We start from the raw sequence: 10,492 nt of genomic DNA, 5'->3' as shown, positions 1-10,492 counted from the left end.
GTGAATGCAGATACAATTAGTTTCTTTGCAATTATTCAAGAAATATAAACTTTCTTTTCATTCTCTTACAAACGTTGGGCACTCCTTTTAAAGTTCATAATTAAAAGAAACACACGTATTAACTACAGTGAAAATTATTTAATTGTAAATACTTCATCCTGAGTATCTTAGGACATCATTATCAGTACAGTAGTTTTAATAGGAACAATAATAGGAAAATACAGTTAGGGCGAATGATTACAATAGAATCTCATTAAACGTGCATAACGTGCTACAGTAGTACAAAACAAAACAAAACAAAACAAAAAAATAAATAAATAAATAAATTAAATAAAATAAATTAATTATTTAACACAATTTTGTATGACAATTTCCCATACTTTAGGAATAGTAAGAACGTCGTTGCGGTTTAAGTTTGGTCTGTGTAGTAGGGCTTCAGAACTTTCTTTGTATAAACGTTCATGTTTATATAAAGATCTATGTAAACGTTTAGACTTTTTCCAATGGATTCTATGGTTTGGATTTTCAATTCCGTGTTGAGAGAGGCCAGATTTCTGCGGTTTAAAAAAAAAAAAAAAAATAACAATCTGGCAGAAATCTGGCCTCTCTCAACACGGAATTGAAAATCCAAACCATAGGATCCATTGGAAAAAGTCTAAACGTTTACATAGATCTTTATATAAACATGAACGTTTATACAAAGAAAGTTCTGAAGCCCTACTACACAGACCAAACTTAAACCGCAACGATGTTCTTACTATTCCTAAAGTATGGGAAATTGTCATACAAAATTGTGTTAAATAATTAATTTATTTTATTTTATTTTATTTATTTATTATTATTATTTTTTTTTTTTTGTACTACTGTAGCACGTTATGCACGTTTAATGAGATTCTATTGTAATCATGCGCCCTAACTGTATGTTATTCCTATTGTTGTTTAAAACTACTGTACTGATGATGTCCTAAGATACTTAGGATGAAATATTTACAATTAAATAATTTTCACTGTGGTTAATACGTGTGTTTCTTTTAATTATGATCGCACTACAGGTTTCGTTATTTAAAAAAAAAAAAAAACTTTTAAAAAGTTTGTAAAAAATTTATATTCTGAAATCGTCAGAATTATATGGAATGCCTAGAATATTGGAGTTAATTTATTCCATTATTCCTTTTATTTTAGGGTGCATCGTACTTGTTCCTGAGAAACTGACATACATTTTTCTTTCGGTTTACAAAAGAAATTATTATTATTATGGATGATGCCTCTAATTAATTACACAAATTAACTAATCTTCTACACACTGCTCCACTATCTATCATCATCAGCGCCATCTACCACTCAAATTTTGGATTCATTTTTTTTTTTTTTTTTTTTTTTAATCTGATCTGGAAACTATACTATAAAGATCACACACGGAACTTTCTCGAGCTTCTTCAGGCGTCTAATAAGCGTGGTGATAGTCACACACACACACACACACACACACACACACACACACACACACACACACACACACACACACACACACACACACACACACACACACACACACACACACACACACACACAAATTTACTGACATCAATGGCATGATGTCAGTAAATGTCTTTAGGCAATAGTTGTATTCCTTCCCTTGATGCCTTGGATCATTATCCTACTTACTGCACTCTCGAAGTGGCTTGAAAATAAATTCATGTTGATCACTAGTTTGCAGACTATCTCACTCATAGCCTAAACATAGTGGCAAGATATATTTACAAATTTTCATGATGGAAATTCGTATTCAAAAATTAAAAAAAAAACAGCTAGGTTCTCATGATTCTACACCTAAGAAGAATCGTCATGCTAATCATCAGTGTCTATGCGATATATTTAGCCTTCGATACAGAGTTGACAGTGATCAACACTAGGGGGGGGAAGAACTATTAGTAATTGCGGTATTAAGAAACCAAATTCAAAGGGATTCCTTCTGTTGAAGAAGTATGTTGATGCGACCTACGATCTTTCATTATAAATAGTTTTTTTTTTTTTTATTGTTGTTACAATAACAAATTCAAAGCATTGAGGCAAACAGCATTTATTAGGTCAATTGGCACGTGATTATCATATATCGCTATTTCTGCTGCCACCATAATGATATCCTTCTCACAAGAATGACCAGTGCAAAGGATTTTTGGGCTGATCATCATTTTACATGCTAATTTTATACACGTTCAACAAAATTGACCGTGTATGAAACTATCAAACCGTGACGGTGAGGATTGAGATGCACATTCCACAGTGTTGATCACTGTGGAATGTGCATCTTAATCCTCACAGTGATCAACACTGTGGAATGTGCAGAAATTATAATAATCTTCAAGAGGCGTGATAGACTGTGTCATCTGTTCAGGCATTTCTCTTTACCATCTATCCTGGGAAGATCGCTAATATTCTGGCAGTGCAACTGCTTCCTTTTTTTACATTAAAAATTATCTCTTCGAAGTTTCTGAAACCTCAGTATGGTTTAAAGGACATCCTGTAGAACAATCGACATCGCCTTTATTGCATGTCGACTCCAAGCGAAACATGGTGAACAAAGTTGCCTGCCCACTAATCATGGTCTTTATTGATTTAATAAACTATTGAACTGCACGCTTTAGGAAGTTTGCTGAAATACCCTATCCAATAGTGGATGTCCACCAAAAACAATCTGTTTTGAGACTGCCATCTGACAAAATGTCAGGTGGGATTCTTAGTAGCGACAATGCCAACAGGCGTGAAATAATGCTCTTTTAGATGCAAATCTATGCCTCCTTGCCGTCTTGTTGTCAAAAATACCGTTCTCGTTGATGTTAAATGTCATCCAGGAGTTGAAATCTTTTTAAACTTACCAGTTTTAGTTTGGAATTATGGAAGAAGCAACTAAAGTTATGAGGTCAGTGTATTATGACTGTGACATGTGTATATACTTGTGGCCATTTTGCCTGTTTTAAAGGATGAAAGACCCTGATACCTTTGCATAAGACTGATTACCTCACCTTCAACTGAAAAGTCATAACGATTCTACTGGATTCAGTATAGGTTTTTCCAATCATAAAATTCCATTGAAACCATACTCCGATAAAACATAATGACAATTAAAACTTCAGTTAAACAAATCCAGTATGCTGATGTTTTCTCTCATTCTGAAAGTGTACTTAAAATAATTTCTTAATGTTTAAAAGAAATCTACATAAAAATTCGCCTGCGTTTAAAACATAAAAAAGATGCATTTGCTTCATCAATGTCATTCAGCTGAATTAATGAGTACCTCTAATGCAGATGGATGGAATTCATCTATCATCTATTCTGCAAATACTGACCATGAAGAATTCACTGTCAATTCTATTTACATACACTGTTATATAAATATACGCTTTGGATTCGGACCTTTTGAGTATGTCTGGGAGAGAAAAGAAAAAGTTCTACAAGGCCAAATACATTGCATATCAAATTATAAGAATAGGCTCAGTCGTAATTTGTTATACCTATACACAAAACAGAAACAAAAAGATTCAGTTCGTTGCTTTATTGAATACGATGTGGAATAAGATTTTGACATTAGAATCAGATATGATAACTGAGATCGAGTGTAATGGGTATGCTGTTTTTAGGAAAGCCGTAAGAGATAGGAGAGGATGTGAAATACTACTAATGATATCAGACAATTTAAGTTCAGTTAAGGCAGAAATCAAGAAAACGACGAAGGTAACAATGTTTCAGTAGTGAGTATGATGCTATCTGGTGTGAAGTCAGTACCGTTGATAGGGTGTAGCATAGAGGCAGCCTGCCTCACGGTGCAAGGGCACTCGTTCAACCATATTGCGGTAGGCGCCGTCTCTACGCTAACAATTCCTTTTAACGTAGCAAGTGCGGAAAGAGGTTTTTCAAAGCTCATTTTTTTCCGGATTAAAAATTATTTGCGAACAGCATTGACCCAAGAAAGATTGGGTGGTCTATCAACTATATATCGATAAAGGGAGACATGGCTTATAATTTAAATTTAGAAGAGCTTATAAACAGTTCTATTGTGCAATATCCCTTTAGAGCAAATATTTATTTAAAAAAAATAATAAATCAGCTAATGCCTTTTATTCCCTAATAGGGAGTAGGTGAGGCATTTATACCCTATCCTAGCTTTTTGAAGACTGAGTGGGCAGTTCAATCTCCATCGGTAGCCAATCAGAGATAGCTGGCCCATGTCTATCACTAATTGTAGCAGCCACCGATGAAGAGGCTGGGAAACAAGTGCTGCCATCTCTTGGTACCTAACCCTAACAAGATATGTTACTGTCTGAAATAATGTGAGTACTACAGTCGATTTTCTTAAGTTTACAGGATGAAAAAAAAACCCGAGTTTCCAGAAGGAAACACCTGCTTGTCTGTGCGAGAGATCGACTAACTCGGGAACCGGTCGAAGATAGGCTTAGAAAAATTTCCTCCAGTCAGTGACTAGACTAGAACCTAGGTCTAACCTCGACGGCCAAGTGCCACTTCCACTGAGCTACACAGGCCTAAGAGCAAATATTTAATTAGTATTATGTAATTGTTTTGGTCCATGCAGTTAGCCTAGTGGCTTTGCACTTTGCAACCATATGACTGGAGAAGGAATGTCCCAGGTTCGATTCCCGTCAAAGATGTGAGGAACTTGAGGATCTTCCTCAGGCAGAGTCAAATTAGCCGGGCATGGGCAGTAGGGTTTTTCCCGCCAGTTTATCTGGCGTTTTTCATTCCGCAAGCAGGAAAACTGGACCCTTGAACATACGCTTCTACAGTCAAAAATATACCCCCCCCCCCCCAGCGGCAGACTAGGCGACAGGTCGGTTGGGAGTGGTACTAACAAGAAGTCGCATCTAAGTAACATGCCCTGCATAGGAAGTGGGAATAACGCGTAGTGAAAGAAGATGTAATCGTTTTGCATTAATGTTTTTCTTGTAGCAAAAACAAAATAGCATTTGGAGATTTTCTTATATTTTTTCTTATAACCATCAGGGGTGATATTAAATTGTTTGCCCCAGTGCGCAATCTAATCTGGCGATGGCCCTGTATAAAGTGGTGGCTAACAGAATGAAATACTGTATATGGTAAGGTGTAGTTGCAGGGAACAAAAAAATCCATCCCTAATTTAGCCTTATGGGTACTACACCAGTAACCATAATGTAATGGGTGATTAGAAATATCCAAACATATATATATATACATAGTTTATTCATAATATGATACAATGTGAAAAGGGAAAAGATTTATATTAAAAAAAAATATTGCAATTATGGTCTTCAAAGTCTCTCTATCTTGAGCTAACTGGTAGTTGTCAGATGGAGTTTTGCATTTCAGCCTACTGATGGTTTCCCATATGTATTGCGAAAATTGTTTACATGGTCTTCCTCTACTGCGTTTGCCATCTTCTGGTTTATACAGGATGAGGGATTTCAAAAAGGGTGACACTTCAGGATGTCTGAGTGTTGATGCCCAAGTCACCTGAGTTGTAGTTTTTTGACTATACTGACAAGTGGTTCTTGCTTAGCCAGATTTAGCACAGCATAGTTTAGTGACGCAGTCCATCCAAGGATCAGTCTGAGACATGTAGTTCCAAAGGAGTTAATTAGATCTGTAGTTTTTGTTGGTGCTTATTGTCCAGGTTTGAGAACTATACAAGATGATTGCCTCAGTCCTGCAACATCTTCAGGACTGAGGCAACTCGTAGTAAAGGTGGAATAGGCTCTCATCACTCCTTGTCTCAGTATCTCCCATAATGCAAAGTACATCTCCTTGATGATATATATAATGCTATGCATTAATGGAAGGGCCACTACCCAGACCAGTTTCGACCTTTATTGAGATCTCGTCAGTGGGAGTGAGACCCAGAAGTGGTGATACTAAGGCAGAAGCAATGGAGAGGTCATATTTCCTTATACGAGTTGCCAAAAGGTGTACCACCTTATTAAATTACTCTGGATTTAGAGAAAGATGTTGGAAGTTTATTTTCCACTTGGTTAGACTATAATAAATTTAGTTTAATCCTTTATCCCAGTGTATGGTCCTGAAGATACTTCAGGTGCAAACTTTGCTTACACTTGGATAAAGGTTTAAACGAAATTTATTATATTACAAAGTACTGTTCTGGCAAGCTGTAAGCCAAATAAATAACTTTTCTCAGAATTAGAAGAAAATGTCATCAGTAAAAAATTGAATCAAGTTATGAAATGTTAAAAACCTATAGTTTGCTTATGCACCAAGACAATGGATGAAAATTAAACCAGTTGTATGAATTACATGTAACACAAAAAAATATTCCATTCTCCTTAACTTTCTCATTCAAGTCACTAGTGGAAAAGATAGCTAGCAATTCATATAATGGCAACCATGTGATTTTCGATGTGACTATTGCTGTGCAGCCAGACTAAGTATTCTATTGTGTAACTCCCCCCTCCCCAATGTAAATTAAAGCCTGGATCTGCCAATAGTGTAAATGCAGCATCCACCATCTTCTGGGCAGCATTATTTAATTTATTATGTGACAGTGATACACCAAGTGAATTAAAAATACAAACAAACAAACAAAACAAAACAAAAAAAACAACAACTGAGACTCGTGACTTATTTAAGAGTTTTGCTTTTGTATTTATGTACAGGTGCGGTATGCAAGTGGGTGTTGGTCTTTCAGGTTTTATATACACAATTTTCTCAAGTCTACATGTGCAAATTAGCTACTTACCATTTCCAAAAGTTAATTAAGGATATAAGAGTCACCGAGCTCCTTTCAGGAATAAAAGGCATTATTGAATTTCTTCCTTCTACACCTGGTCTCGGCCCCATTGCAACAATGTTTATTACAACCTATCTCTCCATCGTTTTCCAACTTGGTCTAGCATTTGGTTTAAAATTTTCTATTTGTCTGATTATTCTTTTATTTCACATTCTGTTGACATCCCTTTTTCCTGTTTGTTATCCAATCATTCACTGGTTGTAAGGTACACATTTTGTATATATATTTCTTCATTTCTGGTTTTATCAAATTTTATTTTTCTGCAATTTTCCTAAGAGTTTTCATTTCTCTATTAGTGTTTAACTGTTTGATCTTAACTGTTTCTGCTCTTGTTTCTAACACATAAGTTAAAAAATTGGTCTTGTTATATTTTTCTGTATACTTGTTTTAGATGAATTTTTGGATTACTTTTCCATGTAATTCTGTTCAAACCTCCAGAAATTGTTTGCTTTAAACACTTGCATGACGTGCAGTGAAATGGCCTATCCATGATGTGGATTGACCATCAGCTTAGATGCTATTCTTAAGACAACTTTTTTCTAAAATGTTTAAGCAGTCTTCAGAAATGATTCATTCACATAGCACCTTGAATAGAAACCAGGGTGTTATACTTCATGCAATCTTCAAGTCTCTTATTAGTTTGTGTATCATACAAGACTTTTGTTATGAAAATAAAGACCTACAGACTTTATGCAACAAGACACATACTATGTATGATTTATCTAATAACACACGTGACTTGCTACTACATTATATATATATTGCTTTCATTTAAAAAAATAGAAAGAAATAATGCTTGTTAAACAAGTTTTAATGGCATTTATGATATAATAACAATCATTAAACACATATTTACAAGAATAAAGAATTATTTTTATTTTTGTACAGATGGCCTCTGGCACATGACTCAGCTCTATAAATAGGATTAACATTCTTTGTTCTAGTTTCATCTTGTAATTATGCTGATGCACTGATGACTGTCCATTAATTTCTGGCCAAAATATTTGCAATAATAAAATTATCCTTTATTCTTGTGAATACGTGTGTCGAAGAATCATTACTATGTCATAAGTGCCATTAAAACATTTAATTATCCTTCATGGGGAAGAAATTACCATGAAGATTGATGAACTTGGCAAACTCTCCCTTCAACTAGGTAAGCTACAATCAAAGATTTCCTTTTTAAAACAATGCTGTGACTCGAAGATAATTCCTAACCTCGCTAAATTCAAAGAAACAATCAAACCAAGTGCAATGAACACCTAGTGGTCATTGCACTTAATTTAATGTAGCAAAAGAAAAGAGTGACAGAGTTAGAATGGTGAGTCTGTTACCGCGGTATGACAGAGAGGAGTTTAGAAGGAGGGCCATAATCGCAAATGATATTATGCGCAGGTTATGCGGAAGGTGTGGTGTGGAATTTGTGGACGTGTGGAATGAGTTTGATGGGCGAAAGGACTTATACAAGATGGATGGACTGCATTTGAATGGACTTGGTGTGCGGAGACTGGAAAAAGTGTTGCTGAATGAAGTGAAAATGGATGTGCAGAACCAGGGAAACTAGAACTACCAAGGAGGGGGGGAAGTGGATATCCAGACATCAGTGAGACAGTTGAGTGTAAAAATGTATATAATGTACCTGAGCCAGCAATAAGGACAAAAAATGGGAATGGGATATTTAGAATAACGCATCAAGATAGGGGTGGGACAAAGGGAACACTGCAATTCATGTATACTAATGCCAGGAGTATTAGGAACAAGAAGGAAGAATTTTTGGCCTTGATTGGCTCTTCCTGGCCACAGGTTATTGGCATTAGTGAAACATGGCTGACGGAAGATGATATAGTTAGTGGGATAGAATGTGTAGGTTATAGTATGTTTAGGAGGGACAGAGAGAATAAAATTGGGGGAGGGGTGTTATTGATGATAGCTGATGAACTGCAGCCAAGGAGAATTGAAGTATTGCAGGATAGTGAAAGGAGCTCATTTGAGGCTATTTGGTGTGAGATTGATACTGGCAGAATAAAATATACAGTTGGGTGCTGCTATAGACCAGGTGATGGAATAGATGGTGGAGATGGTATGCATAAACAAATTGATGAAATGAGTGGAAGGAGGGTAATTATTATGGGGGATTTCAACTATGGTAACATTGATTGGAAGGAGGAGAGGACACATGTGAGGAAGGAAATGGATTTTATTCAATTATTAAGGGATAACTATCTGAAACAGCATGTAATTGAAAATACTAGGGGTGTGAGAGTGCTTGACCTGGTAATAGTATCTGAGAATTTGACTGTAATGAATATGACCATGTTGCCACCTATTGGTGAGAGTGATCATAAGGTCTTGACCTGGGAGGTGGCTAAAGGTGTGAAATTTGTGATTAAGACAGGGTATATGTGGAATTACCGTGCTGGCAAGTATGACAAGCTTACGAGATTGCTTGGATCAGTGCCATGGCATGTACAACTGCAAGGGCTGGACGTCGATAGAGCATGGGAAGTGATCAAAGAGCATTTACAGGAGGTTATGGCTGATTGTATACCTAAGGTCCGAATAGTGAAACAAGGAGGGGTTAAATGGATGAATAACACCATTAAGCTTGAGCTGCAAAAAAAGAAACAACTATGGAGGGAATTTAAAGAAAGGGGTGACCTGCAGGCACACGAACGGTATAAAGTACAGGCTAGAAGGGTAACGAGTGTGGTAAAAACAGCAAAAGCCGATTATGAAAGGAAACTAGCTATGCAAGCAAAAGAGAATCCCAAACAGTTCTTTCAATATGCTGCAAGCAAGAAAAAAACTGTACATGGCAAAATGATTTTAAGGAATGACGATGGTAAAGAGTTCACTGAACCAGTCGATATAGTGGAGTTACTGAGCGCGCACTTTGCAAAAGTATATCATCCAGGTGGTGACGTTGAAAAAATGAAGGAACCATTAGTTTATATGGGAATTGTGATGAATGAAGTGGAGGTGAATAGTCTATTACAGAACCTTAATGTGAATACATCTGTGGGATTGGATGGTATACCGGCACGGGTCTTGCATGAAGCGGCTAATGAATTATCAGTGCCCTTGACCATGTTGTTTAATCTGAGTCTCAGGTCTGGCTTAGTCCCGAAGGCGTGGAAAGAGGGGAAAATAGTTCCACTGCATAAAGGAGGATCCAAGACTATGGTTGCAAATTACCGACCGATCAGCATATCAGGAGTCGTTGTCAAGGTCTTGGAGAAAGTAGTCAAGGGAAAAATACAGGAATGGATTGATGAAAATGAGATACTGTACAGAGGACAGCATGGCTTTGTGAAGGGTAGATCATGCCTCAGTAACTTGCTCAAGTTTTATAACAAGGTGACGGCTGAACTGGATAAGGGAAATGGGTTTACAGTGATACTGCTGGACCTGGCAAAGGCGTTTGACAGGATACCACATGGAATTCTAATCCGTAAACTACAACATATGGGAATGGATATAGGGTTGGTGAGATGGATAGCTGGGTGGTTGATGGAGATATATATCAAAGAGTAGTTTATTCAGGAGTAGAGTCCAAAAAACGGCCTGTGACTAGTGGTGTGCCACAGGGTTCTGTTCTTGGGCCACTGCTGTTTAATCTGTTCATTAACGATATAGGGAATGGTCTAAGTGGGACAGTTCATTTGTTCGCTGATGATGCAAAGTTGGGTAGGGTGATAGTGA

The sequence above is a fragment of the Typopeltis vanoorti genome, chromosome 15 (assembly GCF_054136105.1).
Source record: "Typopeltis vanoorti isolate ZY-2024b chromosome 15, IOZ_Tvanoo_1.0, whole genome shotgun sequence".
In the NCBI taxonomy this organism is placed as follows: domain Eukaryota; kingdom Metazoa; phylum Arthropoda; class Arachnida; order Uropygi; family Thelyphonidae; genus Typopeltis; species Typopeltis vanoorti.
This window is presented reverse-complemented; position numbering follows the sequence as displayed.